The sequence below is a fragment of the Rattus norvegicus genome, chromosome 2 (genome assembly GCF_021556685.1).
Source record: "Rattus norvegicus strain SHRSP/BbbUtx chromosome 2, alternate assembly SHRSP_T2T, whole genome shotgun sequence".
NCBI classification, from domain to species: domain Eukaryota; kingdom Metazoa; phylum Chordata; class Mammalia; order Rodentia; family Muridae; genus Rattus; species Rattus norvegicus.
This window is the reverse complement of record NC_141535.1, coordinates 186,726,640-186,748,045: the sequence shown is the minus strand read 5'-3', so window position 1 is coordinate 186,748,045 and position 21,406 is coordinate 186,726,640. Positions and strand designations below refer to the sequence as shown.

General features: G+C 42.2%; 1 long non-coding RNA gene and 1 pseudogene across 3 annotated transcripts in view; one reads left to right on the top strand and one right to left on the bottom strand.

Moving 5' to 3' along the window:
* The window catches only part of LOC102553665 (uncharacterized), a 50,151-nt gene that overhangs the window by 12,573 nt on the left and 16,172 nt on the right, over positions 1-21,406 (bottom strand). For 2 of the 3 annotated variants that reach the window (XR_015676616.1, XR_015676598.1), the window contains exon 4: positions 14,018-14,177. The exons of the other annotated variant lie outside the window; for it this stretch is intronic. This is a non-coding gene — a long non-coding RNA (uncharacterized LOC102553665). Of the gene's footprint in view, positions 1-14,017; positions 14,178-21,406 lie in introns of those variants that run through there. 3 annotated transcript variants of the gene reach the window in all.
* Rhno1-ps2 (RAD9-HUS1-RAD1 interacting nuclear orphan 1, pseudogene 2) lies at positions 4,958-6,055 on the top strand (annotated as a pseudogene).

The window sequence follows — 21,406 nt, the reverse complement described above, 5'->3', positions numbered from 1 at the left end:
AACAGCAAACCCAGGTATGTATGAATGCAATAATGATGTCTATTCCTTCGCATGCTACTTAAGAAAGGATGCCTAGGCTTTGGGGTTAAGCTTGGTGTAGAGTACTTGCCTAGCCAGCCCAAGGCTCTGGGTTTGGTCCTTGGCAAAGGAAAAAAAAAAAAAAAAAAGGACAAAATTCAAAACAAAAACCCAAGAAAATTGAAAAAACAAACAAACCAGGAAATAATTCATGACCATAAATATCAAAATTAATGACCACAGAAATACATCACTATTGAGAGAACAAAATACAACACCAGCCATAAACCCCTCAACTAAACATATAGAATTTGCCTGACAAGTATTTTAAATAATATAAGGAAGCTCAATGAACCTCAAGAAATTGCAGAGCTCATGGAGATCTAGAAAACAATGGCCCAAACAAAATAGTTTTTTTAAAAAATATTTTATTTATTTTATTTATATGAGTATACTATAGGTATTTTCATACACACCAGAAGAGGGCATCAGATTCATTACAGATGGTTGTGAGCCACCATGTGGTTGCTGGGATTTGAACTCAGGACCTCTGGAAGAGCAGTCAGTGCTCTTAACCACTGAGCCATCTCTCCAGCCCCCAAACAAGATGTCTTAACAGATTGAAATTATTTAATAAAAAAAAAAAAAGAACTCAAATTCTAGAGCTAAAAGTCATTAAGTGAAGAAAATACAACCAAAAACATCAATGAAAGTGAGCATGTGAAAGAAAAAGGTTGTGAGTTAGAAGACAAATTGCTTAAAAGCATAGTCAGGGAAGATAAAAGGAAAAATGAACAAAAGTTCATGAGATTTGTGGGACCAACAGTATCCAAAGAGAAAATGTTTGTATAATAGGAGTTTCAGAAGAAGAGATCTTGTTACATGAGAAAAGTCCCTAACAGCAGAGACATCACAGAAACTGATCCCACACAAGCAGAGTTTTTAGGGGGCACAGACAAAACCCCAATGACTTGCAGAAACTATATCTTCCCTGAAGATTCAATTCCTTGTTGAAGTTATTTCTTCCATATATGGTGTCCACTGTAGCCCTGTGGAGCTTGAGGCCCCCAAAGAGAACCACAGTCTAATGGATTGACAGCTGCCACAAGTCTGCTTTCCACCAGTAGTGGTAAGCTCGGACTGCAACATAGAACTCAGGATTGAGCAGGACCTTGGAAAGTGTGCAAGTTCCTCAGATCCAGTGGATTGGTTGATGTTTAGGTCCATTGACGTTTGAGAACCTTTGCTTTGCGCCCAGCTTGTACTTGGCAAGGTGCCATGATTATTTCTGAAAAGAAAAGCCAGGGAGAATGTTTTCTGTCTCTTTATTGTCAATTTACCTGTTAACTTATTGGGATTTTAAGGGTTTTTATAAAATGATTTTTAAAAATTATTAGCTACCTGTGTGTATATGTTGATTTATATGCATATGAGAACAGGTGCCCCAGAAGCTAAAAGATGATAGATTCCCTAGAGTTGGAGTTACTTGTGGTTGTAAGCTACCCTTTATGGGTGCTAGGAAACAAATTCAGGCCCCCCTTTCTATACTTGGACTGCCTGGTTAAGCCTAGTGGGAGAGGATGTGCCTATTCCTGCTGGGACTAGATGTCCCAGGGTGGGGTGGTACCCAAGGGAGGCTCCCCCTTCTCTGCAAAGAAGGGAAGGGGCAATGGAGGAAGAATTTATAAGAGTAAGGCTGGAAGAGGGGGGAACTGGCTACGATAGGGATGTAAGACAAATAAAGAAAATAAATTATTGAAAAAAAAATGAAATAGAGGGTTCTGGAGAGATGGCTCAGTGGTTAAGAGCGCTGGCTGCGCTTCCAGAGGACCAAGGTTCAAGCCTAGCAACTACACGGTGGCTCACAACCATTTATAAATGGATCTGATACCCTCATCTGGTATGTAGGTGTACATGCAGCAGAGCACTCATACATGTATAAATAAAATAGACTTAAAAATGCAAGAGTTTTTATTTTAAAAAAACAGACAAATAAATGCCAAGGGAGTTTATCACCACAAGGTTTCTTTCCTACAGGAATGATAAAGGGCTGATCTCTAAGAAGAAAGATAAAGAAAGGGATTGGTAACATACAACCATCAGAAAAAGCTGGGCAGTGGTGATGCAAACCTTTAATCCCAGCACTCATGAGGCAGAGGCAGTCAAATCTCTATGAGCTCAAGACCAACATGGACTATAAATTGAGTTCCAGGACAGCCAGGGCAACACAAAGAAAACCTGTCTCAAAAGACAAAAAAAAAACAAAAAAAACAAAAAAAACAAAAACAAAAACAAAAAAAAAAAAAACAAAAAAAACAAAAAACAAAAAAACCAAAAAACAAAAAAGAAAACAAACAAACAAAAAAAAAAAAAACAAAAAAAGATGAGAAAGTAGGAAATTCTCTGCAAGTTAAGTAACCTGCATACATTGTTTAAACTATCAAGATACTAGCCACAATAATTTGTTAATGATATAAGAAAAAACCCTGAAAATCTGCACACCAAAATCAAAATCAGAATGGATATTATGAGGTTAAACTGCCCGTTATCTTTTATGATTGATCTTATCATCTTAAAATAGCCTATTTTATGTAAATGCTATGATAACCATAAAGTCAAAGGCTATAGTGAATACATAAGAGGTAGATAGCAAGGAATCAAAGCATCAAGTCATCATGGAGAACTGCAACAGAGGGAAGGTAAAAGGATTTACAAATAACCTGAAAACAATTAACAAAGACAAAAGAAGTCCTCAGCTGGCAGTAATTATCTTGAATGTAATGGATTAACTATCCAAACAGAAGAGATAGAGTGACTGAATGGATAAGAATGCATTGGGGATTTAGCTCAGTGGTAAAGTGCTTGCCTAGCAAGCGCAAGGCCCTGGGTTTGGTCCCCAGCTCCGAAAAAAAGAAAAAAAAAAAAAGAATGCAACACTCAACAGTATGCTGCCTGCCAGAAACTCACGGACTGAAAATGAAAGGATAGAAGATACCCAAGCAAAGGGAAACCAAGAAAGAGCAGGAACAGCTGTACCTACTCAGGAAAAAAGTCTCTGAGTCAAAAACTGGAAGGGAAGGAGGAAGTGGGGGTGGGCACATTATATAGTGATATTAGAATGGATTCATTAAGAATAAAGCATTATGAAAATACATGCACATCACAATGAAAGACCTAAACAAATAAGCAAATGTTGGGAGCCTGGTTGATTCAAGGCTTTCTTAGAGGTCCTGATGAAAGGACAAAAGAGAAGAACAGTTATGTGTCCTTGCCTATGGGCAGACTTGGCAAGGTCTGGACTGAGTCTGGGCTGGGTCTGGGGCCAGGGCCTGGAAGAAGTTAAGGTTTGGTTAATGGAAACTTGAATAATCCCTTTCCTCTTAGACTGGCATCACAAGTCCCAAAGCCAATGTGCTCAGTCTGTGGTGAACTTAAGATATCCTGTGTTCCCTTAATGCAACATTGCTTTATTAATTTCCTGCTGACTGCAAATTTATTAACTTTATTAACTTCTATTTCCCCACTGCAAATCTAGCTGCACTTCTTAATAAGTTTGCTTGGTGTTAACTATCAGTCTCTGCAAGACCTCCTGGTTCTAGCTTTCTTGTTTTATTTATTTTCTTATCCTCAGTCCTTGCCTTTAGGGTCTTATCACTGAACAACAACTTGCTGGTCTAGGTCAAGAAAGTACTAAGATATCTAGAAATCGAGAGGGGGAAGGAGAGGGAGAGGGAGAGGGAGAGGGAGAGGGAGAGGGAGAGGGAGAGGGAGAGGGAGAGAGAGAGAGAGAGAGAGAGAGAGAGAGAGAGAGAGAGAGAGAGAGGCAGAGACAGACAAAGACAGAGAGACAGAGGCAGGCAGAGACAGAGAGGCAGAGGCAGGCAGAGACAGAGACAGAGACAGAGACAGAGACAGACAGAGTACAGTAATAGTACCAGTCTTCAATACCCTTTTTCAGTAATGGATAAATAACCCAAGCATATAGTCAATAAGGAAACATTGGTCTGAACTACATTTGAGCTAATTAGAACAATCTGTCCTACAACACAAGATGGTATTTTCTTCTTAAGTGTATGTGGAACATTCTCTCATCTGAGTCAAAGGTTAGGCCATAAAACAAGTCTTAAAATATTAAAGAGGGTTGAGATTATATAGAATATCTTTCTGACCACAGTGATGTGAAGCTAGAAATCAGTAACAGAAGCAATTTCAGAAGATCCACAGATATGTGGACATGTGGACATTAAACTGCACACTCCTAACCACCAGCAGGTCAAAGAGGAAGTAAAACACGAGGCTGGAAACCACTGTGGAAAAAGCCAGGAGCACAGTATAAACCACAACTTCAGAACGAAATACTCTTCCATAGTGACCAAGGCTGACCTTAAAACCGACAATGAAATAAGCTAATGCATGAAACCAGAAAAAGAGAAACAAAGTCCAAAGTTAGCAGGGAGAAGAAAATAATGTAAGAAATAAAAGTAGACACTAAAAATGACCAATAAAATGAAAAAAAAAGATAAAATTATCAACTATGTTCTCTAAGAAGATGCAGGGAAGGCCAGAGACTCAGAATTAGAAGTGAAAGAAGAGACATTCAAGTCATAGTTCAGAAATAAACTGCTAATATGCCTGTAGACAATCGCATGCTAATGAATAGGGTAATTTAGAAAAGAAGATAAATTCCAAACATTCTTAACAAGACTGAAACGTAAAACAATGGACTATATGAGCATGAGGAGACTGAATTAGTAATAAGTGGAAGGTATTTTGGCCTGCATCCTGGTGCCCACACCAGAATTTAGTCTGTAATATAACAAGAAGATGACCCTTTCAGAAGAATGGGAATGCTGATCCAAAGTTAAAAGGAGTATCTCTCCCCTCCCACATGTAAGGATGCAGCAAGAAAGTGCATCGTGGGCGTCCTGAGGAGCGGCGGCCGCGGCCGGGAGGGCGGGCATGGTTTGCAACTGGACTCTGACCCAGACCAGGAAGGCAGCCTGCATCATGTTGTTACTAACTGTTCTTCATTTACCCATTGATGCCTCCCCGAAAGAGACGCAGACAGTGCCAGAAAGCCCAGCTGCTATTCCACTAACAGCCACTGGAGGGCCCCAAACCCCATTATGAATCTCACCAGCAGCCCATTACCCACACCGTACAGGTGCCCAGCAAACCCATTGATCAGAGCACCATCACTTCCTGGGTGTTACCTCAGTTTGATAAAGCAGCAGAAAGCCGGTTTCCAACACACCGGAAACATCACCGAGACCAAGCAAGACACCCAACTCGGAGATCTACCTGCAAGTTTCCACGTCTAACCTTTGAGAGTCCAGAGTCTTCGAGTTCAGAGACATTGTTGCTATCCAACAGAGAGCAGCTCCAGAACTCAGAAAAGGATGCTCCCAGAAGGCCTTTAGTGCCATTGTTCAGTCCCCAGAGCTGTGGGGAGCTGTCAGTGCACGTACCTCAAAGCTTACCTCATGTGTTCATGTCCCCCGATATCCAGACCCCAGGGTCTTCGGTAAGAGAAGATCCCATTTCCCCAGACCAGAAGGAAAACAGTCTTCCTAGCTGCATCCTTGGTCCTAGGACCCCCAGGACCCCGGAGCCGGGGCCTGTTCTGGTCAAGGACACCCCTGAGGAGAAGTATGGGATTAAGGTCACGTGGAGACGCAGAAGGCACCTGTTTGCCTACCTTAAGGAGAGAGGGAAGCTGGATAAAAGCCAGTTCCTTGTGAAGACCTGACTGGACTACACAGACTTCGGTTCACCCCAGAGCTGCTGCGGGGAGGTTTCCCAAGTCACTTCTGGTTTGAGAGGATGCAATGGAACGAACATTACTAGGAAGACGACTTAGCCAGAGGCCTAGAGTTGGAATTCGGTTTCTAGATTTCCTTTTTAAGCCACCTCGCCTCAGAAACAGTTGAATTTAGTATCATGAACTGTTGGTATTTTTCTCATATTAACTTCTAAACCTCTGAAGTATCTTGTACTGTTTACAGTGCTTGTAAATAAATGGCTGTCCTGAGTTTTTTTTTAAAAAAAAAAAGTGCATCGTTTGAGTTAGAACTAGACACCATGAGCTGATGCTTGGCTTCATCCTGATAGCTTTGAGAAATATAAGCAATAAGATTGTATTGTTCAGAAATGACTGCAGCATCCCTAATAGACTGATACAGAGGGAAAACTTTCAAATTCATTTGACAAAGCAAGCATTAGCCTGACAGTAAAGTCAATCAAAGCCACTGGAAGGAAAGTATCCCTGATGGACATAAATACGAATCTACTAGTAACCTGGATTCAACAGCCTCTAAAAGGCTCATCCATCAATCAAGTGGGCACTGTCTCTGAAACAAAAGGATTGTTTCATATACATGAGTCTATATGTGACTCATAGAAGGAAGTCATCTCAGTATATTCAAAGGAGGTTTTCAATAAAGCCAACAGACTTTCATGATAGAAGTCTCAAAGCTATCTTTAGAAGCAATATATCTCAATTCAATAAAAAACAGTCATAGCAAGCCCCTAGCTAACACCATTCTCAGTGGTGAGAAATTAAGAGCTTTTCTACTGAGATCGGAGACGAAGCCTGGATGTCCACTGTTGCCATTTTGATTAAGTTTACTATTGGAATCCAGAGCAATAAGGGAAGAGAAGAGAATAAAAGGAATCTAACTTGGAGAGGAAAAAGTTGAATTGTCTGTTTACAGACAAGTGAGAAAGCATAGAGAAAACTCTAAGACTCCAAAAACTATCTGGGCTAATAGCTGAATCCAGTAGAGTTGAAGTATTTACAAAACCAATATTCCCAAAGCAGTGTGCTTCTGTACCCAAATGATAAACTAGAAAGTGAATCAAGGAAATAGTGGCATCTACAGCAGTGAAAGAGGAATAAATTTAAAGAAGGGTATGAAATATTTACAGAGCGGACTGAGACACTGATGAAAGAAACAAAACAGAGATGAATAGGAAGGTGTTCTGTGTTCATGCATTGGGAAAGTTGGAATGTCCACAATGCTCAAAGAAACCTACAAATCCAATATCATCCCTGATGAAATTTCAATGGAAGTTTTCACAGAAGTAGAAAAAGAATCCTAAAATTGACATGGAGCAACAGAAGGCCCCAGATATCAAAGAGATTTAAGGAAGAATAAAGCTAGAGACACTATGTTACTGGATTGGATACTGTAATATAGCAACAACAGAAACACCACATGGTCATGCTATAAAACAGCCATGACCACTAAATCATAACAGAGAACTTAGAAATAAATTTACCCAGAGTTGACAGGTTTTCAATAAAGATCCTGAGACCAGAAAGTGGGGCAAAGTGGCATCTTCAATGAGTAGCAATGGGAAAACTGGTCACCCACATGCAGGAGACAGGAATTCTGACTGTCAGCAGATTGTCTAAAAGCCCTGTACAGGGACAGGGACACTTACCCCTAAGGCATACGTGTGAACATAGGGACACTCACACCTATGTGAGCGTATGTTGAGACCAGAGTGAGGTGCCTCAGATCCTAGGTCACTGTCCGCCTCATTGTCTAGAGATAGGGTCTCTCAGTGAGCTGGAAGCTCTCTCTTTTGCCTTGACTGGTGGCTGTCCAGTCAGCTCTGCAGATTGTTCCGTCTCCAGCCTACAATGCTGGGGTTCTAGACATGAGCAGCCATATTCAGCTTTTTCTCTGGGTGCTAGGGATTTGAACTCAGCTCCTCAGCCTTTCAGAGGCAGTGCTCTTACATAAGAGGCATCTCTCTAGCTTGGATAGACATTTCTCAAAAGAAGACATCAGTAGTTAGTAAGAATAAAAAATGTTCAGTATTTTTAATTATCAGGGAAGCACAAGTCAACACTGCAATGAGAGGTCATTTCCTATGTGTGAGAATGGCTGTTACCAAAAAGATGAATGGTACTAAATGCTGACCAGGAGGGAGAGAAGGGAATTCTTGCACACTGTTAGAATGAAAAGGACCCTTTACAGAAAACAGAATAGAGGAGCTTCAGAAATCTGAAATGGAACCTTGGTAGCCACTAAAATCCCATTCACGCACCTTGGTCCACTCCTTGGACAACCATGCCTGACAAACTTGATATGGCTGAGGTCAAGAAATATAGTAAGTCTTGGGGTTGGGGATTTGGCTCAGTGGTAGAGCGCTTGCCTAGCAACCGCAAGGCCCTGGGTTCGGTCCCCAGCTCCGAAAAAAAGAACCAAAAAAAAAAAAAAAAAAGAAATATAGTAAGTCTAAATGAAAGAAGCGAGAAAGGCAAGAGAAAAATCTGTCTTCAAAAGAAATGATTGACCAGGAAAAGCAAGCAGGTGTGTCGTGAGCACCAGCACGCACTATGCGGCCCACAAGCATGGCCTTCTTATTTCCTTCTTAGCTGTTTAACTTTATCAGATGCAAAGAGGTTGGGTAAGGTTTAAATGACCGTGCTGCCCTTTCACATCAAGGAATCAGAACTGCTGTTCAGGGAGGCCGGGCCTGACACTCTGCCTGGCAGGGAAGGAAAAGAACCTGCACTAATGAGGGGGAAACTGGGTGGGAGATAGTGAAATCCAGAGTAAAATTCAAAATGATTCAAGGCGTCCAGCAGGCTGTAAAATGCAGGTTAGGCAGAAAGCCATTGTTTTGCCCAAATGATTTTAATTATTGGAATGTACATTTTAAATATCCAAATGAAAAGCTTCAAGACTTGCAAATGCAACTATCACGTGATTTAGTCACCCCACTGTTGGGTCAGCATCCAAAGGAAGGCAGGGCAGTACATCAAAGACATCCACAATCCCATTGCCATGGTAGCACAGTTCATAATGTTCAAGGTATGAAATGTAAGCCCGTGGCTGTATTGGATATTTGAATGAAGAAAACGTGTGAATGCACAATAGAGTACTATTCAGACTTTAAAACCGAGGCTACATTGTCACTAATGACAACATGGATGGAACTGGAGGTACTACGTTAAGTGAAACAAGCCAGACACAGAGACACGTACTTCACAGTTTCACTTTTATGTTGAGCCTTCAAAACAAGGAAAAAACAAAACAAAACAAAAACCCCAAATCATTGGACTCATGGAAAGTAAAACCGTGCTTGTGGAAACTGGAGGGCTGTGAAGGAATCAGAAAGATTGATGACCAAAGGACTCAGACTTCAGTTGCACAGGAGGACTAAGATCAAGAAGTCTGCAGGCAGAGTAGTTCCTATAGTTCCTAGGGTGAATGATGATATATTTGAAAACTGATAATAGACTTTTCAGTGTCCCTGACATAGAAGTAAATGTGGTTCTAGAGTGCTCAAGGAGCCACTGATTCCTTGCAGCATGTCTGATCTGTGCTGTGTCTCTTACTAAGTTTTCCTTACCACTTCACAAAGATAGTGTGGAGATGCACTTGTTAATAACTTGACCTAACAGTTTGCTATGATACACATATCAGAGCATCATGTAATACACCATATATATACGGCACATATATGAAGTACTTAATACTTCAATTACAAATATATACACAAACACATATATAACATTTTATTTGTAATTGAAGTATTGAGTACTTAGAGTTAGTGATCTCCAATATTTAAAACATATAGTGTAAAAGCCAACACCAAAATAAATATTAGAATTAAAAGACTTTAGTTTGGCTCTGGAGCCTTTCCAACCTCCCTCCCACCTGTTTGTTCAGGATCCCTTCTGCTGTCTCCATCTAGGGTAGATTCATTTATCTGTGTTTTACTTTTTCAGATAGAGCTTGGATCTGGCTTCTCTCGTAAAGTAATGGTCACATCAAACAAGCCACGACCAGGACAAAGGAATTTTAAATCTCACTCATTTTTAACTTGTCACCCCACCTCTCCTCCAACCTGCTTTGGTCATGAGCTTGAAGCCTGAAATTTGAAAGTAGGAAGGCAAGGGTCGTAGTGTTCCTTGTTTTTTCCTCTCCTTTGCGTCCTCCCAACCCCAGAGGACGTAGCTTCAGAAGTGAACACTTGGAGTTGATTAGAGCCGTGCGGTAGATCATGATTGCACGTGATGTTCTGGGCTGATCTCTCTTCAGGGACTCCGGCTGACTCTGAGACCTTCCGGTCCCCTGCACTGTGCAGAGCAGTGCAGCATTCCTGTTGGCTGTGGAATGCACCTCAGCAGTCATCCCCTAACAATTCCAGGACTCACTCCCGTCTTGCTGCCTGTCATTGTCCTCAGGTGGTAAGTCTGCCATCCCTAAACTATTAGCTGTGGATGTCATAGCTAACTGTGCATTCTAAGCATGGAAATGCTGTAACTATTGTGGGGAAACATTGCTCAGAGCTGGAGACGGTGCCTTTTCCACTTTTACATCACCAAAGTCTTGCATACAGAATATTTGGAACATTTGCTGTGTTTAATATAGGTTGCTCAATATTGCCGTGGTTTATGAAGGCTTGCGAAGTGAATATCCCTTCACTTGATCTATCTACTGAATATGCAGTAAATGAGTTTCATGTGTTCACTTGAGGACACCAGGACAGACAAGACATCATCCTTCCCTAGAAGATCTCATAATCGCCAGAGGAGGCAGGTGCATTGTAAAATTGCATAAATCCACAGGAAAGTGTGTTCTAAAGTTTGTACATAGAAGGAAAGGTTGATTCAAACCAAGAAGCTATGGGAGTCTTCACAAAGTTGTAACTAACTAAATAGTTTTATTAATTCACATACTATAAAATCAACCCTTTTATGTGAATAATTCAATGATATTTTTCTATATTAGCCAAAACATTGCTGTCTCCAATTTCCAATTCCATAACAAAGTCATTATTCCCCGCCCCCCCAAAACTCATACTCATCTATAGCAACTCCCTGTCCCTTTTTCTCCCTTGAGCCCTTGGCATTATAGTAACCTACCGTCCGTGTCTGTGTATAGATCTGCCAATTCACATTTTAAATAAATGAAACCATACTATGTGACCCTTTGAATCTGACTTCCTTCCTCTGGCATTGAGTTTGTAAGAAATACCTATATATCATGAATTACCGCTGCGGTATGAATGAGAACTTCATTTGAATAGCTAAAATTTGAATCCATTGTAAGGATATCATCTTAGCTTTCTATGACTGTTATAAAACACCAGGACCAAAAACTACTCAGGGAGGAAGGGATTTATTTCAGCTTAGAGTTCCACGTCACTGCCCATTATGGAAGGAAGTCAGGGCAGGAACTCAGGTCAGGGAGGAACCTGGAGGCAAGAAGTAAAACAAGGCGTGCAGGGGCAATGCTGTCTGGCTTGCTCCTCGCGGCTGGTTGGGTGTGCTTCCTCATAGTTCCCAAGACTACTGTCCCTGAGGGTAGGAGCACCTACAGTGAACTGGGCCCTCCTACGTGATCCATAACCAGAAGAAGATGTCATGGGCTAGCCCACAGACCAATCTGATGGTGACATCGCAGCTGAGGGTTCCTCACTCTTCTGAAATGACTATTATATGCACTGTATTCATCCATTTATCCGTCAATAGACACTTAGTTTGTTTCTGCACCTTGGCCACTGTGCTTAATGCTGCTATGAACAGTCAGCTACAAACTTTTGTGGGAATATATTTACATTTTCTTGAGTATGTACATAGTGGAATTACTAGGTCTTGTACTGTATCACTTTTTTTTTTGAAGAATTCATAGTTTGATAGGAACTAGACTAATAAAGAATATTCTAGGTCATTATTTCATCCTAACTCTCAGATACTATCCAAGTACCTACTCATTTCAGAAGTCCTTCTTACCTTTCGTATTGTTCTAGGACCTTGTGACCTTTAAATCCTTGAGGTTCCTTCCCCTTTGGTAGGAGTTACAGCTACATCCTAAATGAGATGCTCGCCATCAGCCTTTGCCCATTTGAGGCAAGCTACAGTGACTGTCAGAGTCTGCCATCGCTCCTTATCTACACAGCCACTGCTCTATGGACAAGCCCAGAGCAGCTTTGGCATATTGGAATAGTGGCTTAGGAACAGCTATCTTATCATAGGTCTGTTCTTGACTTCTCTTAAGTCACTTGGAGATCAATTCACTCCCTTCTCCAGCTACTGATCTTAATTAATTAATAGTTGCTCAGATAATTACAAATATTGTATTTTGACTTGATGCTTTTTGAACTAAGAATATGCTGTTTGGCACAGAAGAAGGGTTTTCTCTATAAGGAGGAAGGCTACGGAGCAGGCAGAGTTGACAATACAAACAGCACACAAGCCAAACCCCAACAGAAAGAATCATCCATCCGTACAGCGCACTTTCCCACGGACTAATTTATCTAGAGAAATTATGTAAAGGCTGCTGTCCTGAGATGAGGCGGGATACTTTATATTGCCTTCTGTCCTGAAGAAGATGGTTCTCCCCTATTCACAGGCAGTCCTCATTTAAATACACAAGTCAAATGCCATCTCCATGCAAATGACAGTGTCAAGCTTCAACCTCTTAATTAGCACAGATGACAACATCTGATTGTGGAGTCTCAGTTCCTACACCATGTCTGACCCAGCTTCATGAAGAAGAGGACTCACCTAGGACAACTTTAAGCTTTCTCTGAGTTTATATTCTGAGCTTGTACAATCTGGGTCATACCCAGAATTCCCAGTTTTGTGCTTTTGTGTCTATCTGTATGTAAATGTCACACTTAACATTTTCTGGATGGGATTCAAGGATAAGACAGTATGAACTGCAGGCCTTATGCAATTATTGCATTTACTTTCTCCCATAACACAGCAAGGCAAATGCATTCGTCAAGACTTTTTTAGTTATAAGGAACAAAAGAAGATTATGCAATGTTTTAGACAACAAAAATCAATCGATGGCTCATGTTACCAAAAGAGTCATGAAGATATGACCCTCGGGTGCTGCTGAGCCCAGGAATTAGATAGAATTATCATGTGCGTTTATGCGTGTGATGTGTGTGATGTGTGTGATGTGTGTGTCTGTATGATGTGTGTGTGTGATATGTGTGTGTGTGATGTGTGTGTGATGTGTGTGTCTGTGATGTGTGTATGTGTGTGTGTGATGTGTATATGTGTATGATGTGTGTGTGTGCGTGTGTGATGTGTGTCTGTGATGTGTGTGTGTAACGTGTGTGTATGATGTATATGTGATGTGTGTGCTATGTGTGTGTATGATGTGTGTATGTGATGTGTGTCTGTGATGTGTGTGTGCATGATGTGTGTGTGATGTGTGTGTGATGTGTGTGATGATGTGTGTGTATGATGTATGTGTGTACCTGTGTGCATGTGTGTGTGTGTGTGTGTGTGTGTGTGTGTGTACATGTGTGTGTATGTGTGGTGTCTATCCATGGACAGACATCAACTTTGACTGTCTTCCTGGTTGGTGCTCCACCTTGTTTTTGATGCAGGACCTCTCGCTGAAGCCAGAGCATATCAGTTCAGCTAGCCTGGGTGCTCACTGAGTTCCAGGGATCTACCTGCATCAGCCTCCTCCCACCTGCTCCAGTACTTGGACTACAGAAGCACATTGCCCTGCCTGCTTTTACACAGGTGCCACAGGTCTGAACTCAGATCCCCATGCTGTGTGTCAGGCACACTCACCAACAGAGCCATCCCTCCAGCCCCTAGATCATATTATCTTGATGTAATTTCAGGCTCTCCATCCCTCAGATCAAGTTTTTCCATGTCTTCTTTATTCTCTGGTAAGCTTTCTCCTCAATCACAAATGGCTGCCAGCAACTCTCACGTTCTATCCTGTTGGCAGCCCAGTCAAAAGAAGAAATTCTTTAGTTGTTCTAGTAAGAGTTTGGGGATTAATTCTCTTGACCTTCCTTGGGTCTTAAGCCCATTTGCTCAGAGGAAGAAGAAAAACTGAATGCCCAAACCTGAACCTCGTCCTCACCTCCCGTATCCAGGAGTGGACTCAGCAAACAAAACTTTAGGGACTAAGGAAACTTGATGTCTTCCTACGTAAAGGATAAAATACAATAGATATGTTGAACTCTGATTTAGAGACAAGGAAATTCTAGCTTAGAAAGTTAGCTTGTATTTTTCAAGGCCTTGTGAGAGAAGACTAGCCTCACACATATCCGATCTCTTATTTTAGGGGTGTCAGGGACGTCACAGTCTTGGGGAGTTTGTACTTCATCAGTCATCAGTCTTGGCCAGGCAGAAAGGATCGTTTCGTTTTACTGCACTGTAAAATAGCAGAACACAGACACTAGCATCTTGACCAGCTGCAGCTCAGTGACAGTCACAATGCCACCACCATCCAGCTCTAGAAAATGTCCACCATCCCAAATTGAAATCCATAGCTGTTAAGTAATAATCCTCTATGCCTGCCTCTTCCTCCAGCAGGCCCTGGGAAGACTACGGGCTGTCTCGCCAAGTTTGACTCTTCTAGAGCCTTCATAAAAATGGGACAACAATATTCGTTCTTCCAGTTCTGTCTTAAATGTCCTAAAAGTTCATCATAGCAGACACCAGAATGTTCCTTGCTTTAAAAGCCAAGTGATATTTTATCATATGACTTACGACAACGTGCTGGTTTGAATAAAAATGGCCCCCATAGCCCCATAGGGAGTGGCACTATTAGGAGGTGTGGCCTTGTTGGAGTAGGTGTGACCTTGTTGGAGTAGGTGTGGCCTTGTTGGAGGAAGGAGGCATGTCACCATGAGGGCAGGTATTGAGATTTCAGATGCTCAAGCCAGGCCCAGGGTTACTCTCTTCTTCATGCTGCCTGCTGATCTGGATGTAGTTCCAATCCAATCTACAACTCTCAGTTACCTCTCCAGCACCACAGCTGCCTGCATACCACCATGCTTCCCACCATGATAATGGACTAGCTCTCTGAACTCTACATCAGCTGCAATGAAATACTCTCTTCGTAAGAGTTGCCATGGTCTGAGTGTCTCTTCACAGCAATGGAAGCCCTAAAACAAGCAATGTGGAAAGCCGCAATAACATTCGCCACCACAAGATGGCGCTGGCTTCCACTGCGCCCCACGTGGAAAGCCGGGATAGCATTCGCCATTACAAGATGGCGCTGGCTTCCGCCGCGCCAGCCCGACTTCCTTTCAGGAAGTTAGCTGTGTGCGCATGTGCAAGAGTGTGTTCGCGCCAGGTCTTTGCCCACTCCGGGGCATGCCTATGAGATCATGGGTAAGTGACCAATCAGGTGTGGGCGCGCTGTGCTAGGGTTTTATAAGCAGCGCCTTTCTGGGCCCCGGGTCTCTCCTCTTCAAGATGTAATAAATGCTTTGCTGCAGAAGGATCCTGGTGTCTGCGCGCGTGTTCTTGCTGGCGAGACGATAGCGCAGGACATATGGTGCCGAAACCCGGAAAAAAAGCCTCACCATCGCCGGCGCCGAGGAGAGCCTTCATTCGAGGAGAGGGTCCAGAACTCCTGGTAAGCTCTGAGAGGCATGTTTGGTCTTGATACAGCATGTCAGAAACAGAGCGGAATGAAAGATTAAAGAGCTCAAAGAGAAAAGGTGCACATAAGAAAAAAGACCCTTCCAAGGACCTTGGATCCGAGGAAGCGAGAGATAGGGGAAAGGACGCCCCGGGAGAGAAACAGGGAAAGGAGGAGAAAGCCCCGAAAAGGAAAAGCCTTTATCCGGTAAAGGAGTTAGAGGCTTTGGGGCTTGATAGTTCAGAAACAGACGAGCTTAGCCCCTCTGAGGAAGAGGATTTAGAAGATGAGGCAGCTCGCTATGAAGAAGAAAGATATGGGCCTAGGTGGAGAGCCACTGTGAAGAAACCGAAAGTTATGGATCCTTTGTGGGCAAGGCTGGTAATTTTGTTTATTTTTTTCTTTGTGTGGGAAGCCGTTACAGCCGTTAGGACAGGTCAGAGGGTCCTTGCAGAGCAACAAGAAAGTATGTCGGAGGGAGAAAAGGTCTCTAAAGAAAAAAAGAAAAGAAAAGGAGATAAAAGGAACACAGTATTTTGGGAGAAAAATTTTGTGTTTGTGCTTGTAAAAGGTGTGATTAGGCTCTGGAAACTTCAGAGAGTCATACTGATCAGATTTGATAGAGGTAGACTGCCTGAAAAATTTATTCAGGAGAATCAAACAAAAAGATATCTCAATTCTAAACTTTTGTCTTCAGAGTTGTAGTGTTTCACTTCCATACCATTTGTGAATGTCAGTCGTGCTGCTCAGATATCCCGTAATATATCTCAGTATCTTACAGGAATTTGGTTTCAACACGTTGATGGACTAGTCCAGGAATTGAGACAATCCACCGTCCATATCAACTCCACTCGAGTGGATGATCACCGTGGAAGTGGTGGGAAAGGGGAAATCCTACCTCTCTGCTGACACCATCTAGTTTTTTCCCTCTTTGTCTATTGTCTGTCCTTGGTGCACCAAGCTGTCCATGTATGTCAGTTTGTGTCTGTGGTTTTTGTTTCTTGTTGCTTAAATGTTTTATGTTTCATGTTCAAAAGAGAAAATGGTAAAAACTTTATCTGCCAGTCGTTCACACCTTGATTTGGTTTTAACTCGTTTCAAAAAAGGAACAAATGAATAAAAAGCAGTTTCAATCAGCCCTTGGAGCCCTGTACCTGTAGCCAGGTGTCTAGGTCAGCTGGAGAAGCTGCCCAGGGGTGAGCGTCTGCATGAGCTGATTATTAGACTCAACAGGTGACAAGGTGCTTCTCTCTCTCTCTCTTTTTTTTTTTTTTTTTTGGATCTTTTTTTCGGAGCTGGGGACTGAACTCAGGGCCTTGCGCTTCCTAGGCAAGCGCTCTACCACTGAGCTAAATCCCCAACCCCTAAGGTGCTTCTCTTAAAATCATAGCTAGAAAAGTAAAAATGGTGCTTGGTGTAAATATTAAAGACATGTGTAGCCACTTCAATTTTGTTTCTGATTGGTTTTAAAATTTATTTCTTTATTATGTATGAGTACACTGTCACTGTCTTCAGACACACCAGAAGAGGGCATCGGATCCCATTACAGATGGTTGTGAGCCACCATGTGGTTGCTGGGATTTGAACTCAGGACCTCTGGAAGAGCAATCAGTGCTCTTAACCACTGAGCCATCTCTCCAGCCCTCTGATTGGTTTTAAATGTATAAATATGCTCTACATGCCTTGGTTATGGACTATTGGCTTTTAAGTTATTGGATATGGTTAAAAAGGTATAATATTGGTAACAGAAAGTTGACATAAAGCTGGTAAGTTGGATAAAGTCATTCTAGACAACATGTGACATGAGCCAACCTAGGGAAACAGGTCTAAATTGAGATAATATTTTTATGGAATTCTTACTCTAGAAACCAGGCTTCTAAAAGAATTTAGGATAATGTCTCTTTGTTGAGGTATTGGAGACTGCACCATCGTGTGTTCATATGTAGGAATTGGCAGTCAAACTTTGTAGCATGAAGGACAAACTCGGTGTTTTAGAGACTAGATTTTGGAGACTAGTTTGTTGGAGGTTGAGTTTTGCTTTCCAAAGTTGTGGTTTGCCCTGAAGTTATCTGTATTTTAATGCTAATTCCACTGCCCCAAGGACAGCTGCCTAGTCAGTACTCAGAACTCAGGTAACCTTGTGGTTGTGCTCTGGTGTTACAAGGAGAACTTAAAGATTGTGATTAAGGATTGCCAGTGTTGCATTGACTAACTCAAACTTATTTGTAATTAAGAAAAAATCAAACAGGTAGAGATTATTATAGGATTTAAGAAGGATTCATGAGGTTTTGGAACTTGTGAGAGCATTACAGCCAGTTTGCTTACTCCAACTGCCATTTCAAGATAGATTTAGAGGATTGTTTTTATGCAATTTATTTACATCCTGGCGATTGTGAGTTTTCATTTCGTGAGCTTGCTTATAATTTTAGAGAGCCCATAAAGTGGTATCATTATATTATATAATTTTGTTGCTTCTTCAATGTAAGAAGTTAGAACTTTGAATCTTTCAGTGTATATGGAAATTTTTACTACAAATCTTTGCTCTCAAAATGAGCTTTAATATTTGGGGAGTAGCTGTTACACTACTCCAGAAAAGAATATTTAAAACTAATTTTAAGCTTCTAAGGATATGTTAATTGGCTAAGTACCTCACCTTACCAGAGGACTTAGGTCTTTGTTATCCACATTGGAGATAAAGCTTCAGTTGTGTTAATACAGAATTGTAGGCTAGAGTCATAGAAGTATTTTAAAAAGAAACCTGGTAAAACATACCTTATTCCAAACATCAATCAAATTGGTTATTACAAAATACTGATATTTGACCTATCACTTATACAAATTTTTCAGGCAAAATTGATAATTTTACTCTTTACATGCTTTTGTATTTACTGTAAATTTGTGCATACAACCCATAGAAAATGCGCTTACTGTATTTATAGGTGGTTCATCTAATGAAAAGGCTACATGTATGATTGGATCACTTGTTTATTCTCTTGAGTTTCCCCTGCTTCAACACAGATTATTAGATTCCGTGCTTTAGCCGCTGTTTTTAAAATGTTTAAAAATCAAGCTTTTAATTCATATACTGATAGCCAATGTGCTGCTTGTGGTTTACAATTGATTTCAATTACTTAATGCTTTATTAGAGACAAGTTTTCTACATGAAATCAGTGAGTGATGATTTCAGTTTAAATTGTCTGACAACTCACTGTCCTTTCAGTGCTCTGGCTCAGACAACTAAACAAAACCATAGACCCAGCTCTTTGAAAATGGTAATGCAGTTGATATGAAAAGAGGAAGACTCCATTTGCTTACTTTCAATTCCCAGCCTCGCCCTGCCAGTTCAGGGATTTCTAGTACGACTGAATCTAGACAATATTTACAGGATTTGACATTTCTAATTAATGCTTAAATAAAGTTTGTGAGGAGCTAGAGAGATGGCTTAGTGGTTAAGAACACTAAGTACTGTTCCTTTATAGGACATTTAAGAACTCAAACTAGATTGCCTGGACCCCTTAACAAGGGAGGACAATGATACTAGACAGTTTATATCTTAATAAATAAAAAGGGGTAGTTATCCCTGTATGCTATACAATTATTTAATAATACTCCTTTTATTTCCAATTTTAAAATTTGTATGCCAAGGAACACTCTGAGTGTTTATGGCACCCTACAACTAGGCATACTTCTGCCTAGGTGAAATAGAAAGATGCATGTATTGGCATGATCCTGTTCAGATATTTTATATGGGGAAGAGGGAATGTTTGTGTTTTTTCTACAGGATGCTACAGGAGTGTGCCAGCTGCCAGAGGTGGTTGGTGAGACTTGCTGATCCTGGTTGCATGAAGATTTAGCTCTCGTGGTTCGGGTCCCTGGAGTCATTCCTCTGCCCTGAGAGGAAGATGGAAGATCCCCCCTCATTCCCCTGGTGACTCTTGCTGCCTTGACTGGTGTTGTTAGTTTGCAGTCTGTAGCTTCACAGGAATGCCATCTGCATGAAGCTGCTGTGGACTGGGGAACTCTGCCCTGGTTGTACAGATCTCAGACATGGTTCCCTTGCCTGCTGCTTGTTCCAGAGAAGAATGACCAATCCTAAACTGTCCTGGGAAAGACCTTGTTACTTTCACTGCTATTGTAGCAGCCATTACTGCTGCAGCCATTGTGTCTGCAGTGTCTAGAGTTACCCTCCCCCAATCTATTGTTAGGCAAGCACAGTGGGTGAACTTTCTGGAGTAGTTGCTAACAATTGGGAATTCTAAATTTTATTATAGGAGCGGCTTGACTACAGCCCTTGGTGGTAGCAGCTGAGGAGAACCAGATGAGGTGCCCACTACTTATCGGGAGTGGCTCTGTTTGGTGCAGCCCTATGCTGTGGATTAGTGTTCATGCTATGGTTGGTTTGCAAACTCATATCTCAACAGAAACGTGACAAGGTCGTTATCACTCAAGCACTTGTGGCCATTGAACAAGGGGCCTCCACTGGAATTTGGTTATCTACGCTCAGGAATTAGTCGGTATCTGAGTTCTCTGCTCTTGCACCCCATGGATTTGTGGATCCATTGCACTGGGATGAGAGAGACTCAATGATTCTTTTTTTTTTTTTTATTAACTTGAGTATTTCTTATATACATTTCGAGTGTTATTCCCTTTCCCGGTTTCCGGGCAAAAATTCCCTCCTCCTCCCCCCTCCCCTTCCTTATGGGTATTCCCCTCCCAACCCTCCCCCCATTGCCGCCCTCCCCCCAACAGTCTAGTTCACTGGGGGTTCAGTCTTAGCAGGACCCAGGGCTTCCCCTTCCACTGGTGCTCTTACTAGGATATTCATTGCTACCTATGTGGTCAGAGTCCAGGGTCAGTCCATGTATAGTCTTTAGGTAGTGGCTTAGTCCCTGGAAGCTCTGGTTGCTTGGCATTGTTGTACATATGGGGTCTCGAGCCCCTTCAAGCTCTTCCAGTTCTTTCTCTGATTCCTTCAATGGGGGTTCTATTCTCAGTTCAGTGGTTTGCTGCTGGCATTCGCCTCTGTATTTGCTGTATTCTGGCTGTGTCTCTCAGGAGCGATCTACATCCGGCTCCTGTCGGTCTGCACTTCTTTGCTTCATCCATCTTGTCTAATTGGGTGGCTGTATATGTATGGGCCACATGTGGGGCAGGCTCTGAATGGGTGTTACTTCAGTCTCTGTTTTAATCTTTGCCTGAGAGAGACTCAATGATTCTTTGATCAGCCCTTCTACATCGCTGAGGTTTCCTCATTACACGCGATAGGGTGATCATGATTTCCCCACTAACTCATTTTCTGGCTGGCCTCTTTTGTAGAGTTCGCCCTAGGTCGTTTAACAGTTATTGTCACACAGCACTGCGGTATCCAGAGACGGGCAACTTTCCGCATGCACAGACCAATCTAAGACACGGGGCCCGGTGGTGATAGGGTTACCCTACGACGGATAAGGCTGTGACATAGAGGAACGACCTAAGACAGGAGCCACAGTAGATGGACGTAACTGCAGAGGCCTAGACCAGCCTCATTCTAGTAAAACAAAAAGGGGGAGATGTGGAAAGCCGCAAAAAAACATTCGCCACCACAAGATGGCGCTGGCTTCCACTGCGCCCCACGTGGAAAGCCGGGATAGCATTAGCCATTACAAGATGGCGCTGGCTTCCGCCGCGCCAGCCTGACTTCCTTTCAGGAAGTTAGCTGTGTGCGCATGTGCAAGAGTGTGTTCACGCCAGGTCTTTGCCGGGGCGTGCCTATGAGATCATGGGTAAGTGACCAATCAGGTGTGGGCGCGCTGTGCTAGGGTTTTATAAGCAGCGCCTTTCTGGGCCCCGGGTCTCTCCTCTTCAAGATGTAATAAATGCTTTGCTGCAGAAGGATCCTGGTGTCTGTGCGCGTTCTTGCTGGCGAGACGATAGCGCGGGACAAAGCAAGGTGTTGTGTCCATTCATCCATCGACTGTCACTTGGGTTACTTTCACCTCTTAATATTGTGAGCAATGTTGCCATGCACATGG